The following is a 2112-nucleotide window of genomic DNA, read 5'->3' as shown; positions in this document are numbered from 1 at the left end:
CCAGGAGGGGATCGGGGGAGTGGGTGGGGGGAGTGGGGATCATGGGTAGGTTAGGGTTACAGGGGGAGTGGATAAGGAGGGGGTAGTGGGGGGGCGGCCTGGGCCTATGGCCGAGTGGGCCGGCCTGCTGGGCCAAAGCCCAGTGGGGGCCTTTCTTTCTTTCCTTTTTTTGTTTGTTTCTGTTTTTTGTAGTTTCTTTTGTTTTATTTACTTTTAGTTTTATAAAATATACCACTAGCCCCTAAATTAGTATTTATAAATACTCTATTGCCACATTAATTTCTCATACCTAATAAAATAGTTTAATGTTTTAATATTTATAAAATGCATCTAATTATTTGTATAAGCCACTGTTTTATTTAGTTTAGTGCTTTTAATTATTTTATAAAAATGTGATCCTCCACCATAATTACCTAAGCATTATTTGCCACCTCTAGAACATTTTAATTTTAATGTTTGAAAACTTTACCGTTTGACTTGATTTTGAATTTTTGAATTCGAACGGGATTGAACCATCGTGAGATTTACAACAGTAAGAGTGGTGACGTGGCATCATTAGCAGAGGTTAATGTAGCTTGATTATCCGGGCGTCACAATTCTCCTCCACTACAAGAAATCTCGTCCCGAGATTTAAGAGGTAGCGAAAGGGGGGAAGGTTTGGTAACGAATCTAGCGGGTCTTCTCATCCTGGCTTGCTCTTCTCAAAGAGGTTGACCCCTTACATTGATGTCTTCATTTCTTTGCTTCAGGTCATCATGGTGAAGTCGTCCTTTTCTTCGGGAACTCCAACGTACTTACGAATGGGTAAAGGTCAGCTCGGTGACGACAGAATGCTTATGAGGGAAACAATCTGGGGCTAACCCATGAATCAGCATAAGATTATCTCTCGAGTTGAACATATAAAATGCATCGAGAGTAAGGTACGGAGGTACAATAAGAAGTTTCAAGCGGATAGGCAATCATTTGTTGCCTGAAACGGAGTGTGAAAGGGGTTCAGAGCAATGGGCATAAGTATTGTTTCGGATACCAGAATTGGTGAGCTCTCGTAAGGTGGCTCGTGAATTACATACAAGGTCGCGCGTGAGGAATAACTTTTGGAAACAGGGGGTACAGGAGAGTCAGGTTTCGATCCTTTGGAACTATGGGTTATGGGCCCACCATGTGGGTTAAAAGTAGAAAGGGTGGTAATGTCTTGCATGATCAAGTAAGCAAGGTATGTCAGAGGATAGCCTGTCAGTTATGTCGGCAACAACATCAGTACCAAGGGCGAGGGACGAAGAGAACCATTTTCCTGCTCGTTGGACAAGGCGGATCAGTAGGCAAAGTTCTCGTCCATCGGCGGTTACCGGAAAGACATCAACAGTAGAAACAGGGTCTCACTGACAGAATTGTACACCGAGGTGTTTACATAAGCAGGGAATTGTTACTGCTTAGTTCATATTGGTCGCAAGAAAGGTTAAAGAAAACAATGGAAAGGAAAATGTGTTTAAACACATATTTCAGGGGTATATCCTTTCCAAGGATAAGCAGAGCATGTTATCCATGACATGATATAATGTAGAAAACTCTTTAGGTAAGGGGAGAGAGATTTCATGGCATTACCCATACAACAGTGTTTGGAGAATTGAGCAGGAAACATTTAGCATTGGGCTTTAAATGTTCTTGTTGAAAATCGGAGTACCATAGACATGCTTCGAGATAGCATTGACATAGTCTTCAAGAAAAGGTCGTACTTTGGATACACCAAGGATTCATCAGGAACAACTTATAGTATAAGTCTTGCAATTTCCTCATGGAAGAATGGATAACCTTGCTAATAAGAAAACTATAACAGTAGGTCCTCCGGCCAGGTGTGCTGGCATGACATCACCTTACCAGGTCATATGAGGATCAATGTTATAACTCTTGAAAGTATGTTCCAACCATCATATCTGACCGAGATTCAGATCTGATCGGTGTTAGGAAACCTCAGACTCAAGATGCCTGAGAAGAAAAGGTGCAAGACAAATTGACGAGACGACATTGTAAGATTCTCGGGAATTGAACTGTGGAAGCAAGTTCCGAATCATGAGTTCATTATTAAATCAAGGATAGAATGAGGAGGTGGCTGAT

This window comes from Triticum dicoccoides, chromosome 2A (genome assembly GCF_002162155.2).
Source record: "Triticum dicoccoides isolate Atlit2015 ecotype Zavitan chromosome 2A, WEW_v2.0, whole genome shotgun sequence".
In the NCBI taxonomy this organism is placed as follows: Eukaryota; Viridiplantae; Streptophyta; class Magnoliopsida; order Poales; family Poaceae; genus Triticum; species Triticum dicoccoides.
This window is presented reverse-complemented; position numbering follows the sequence as displayed.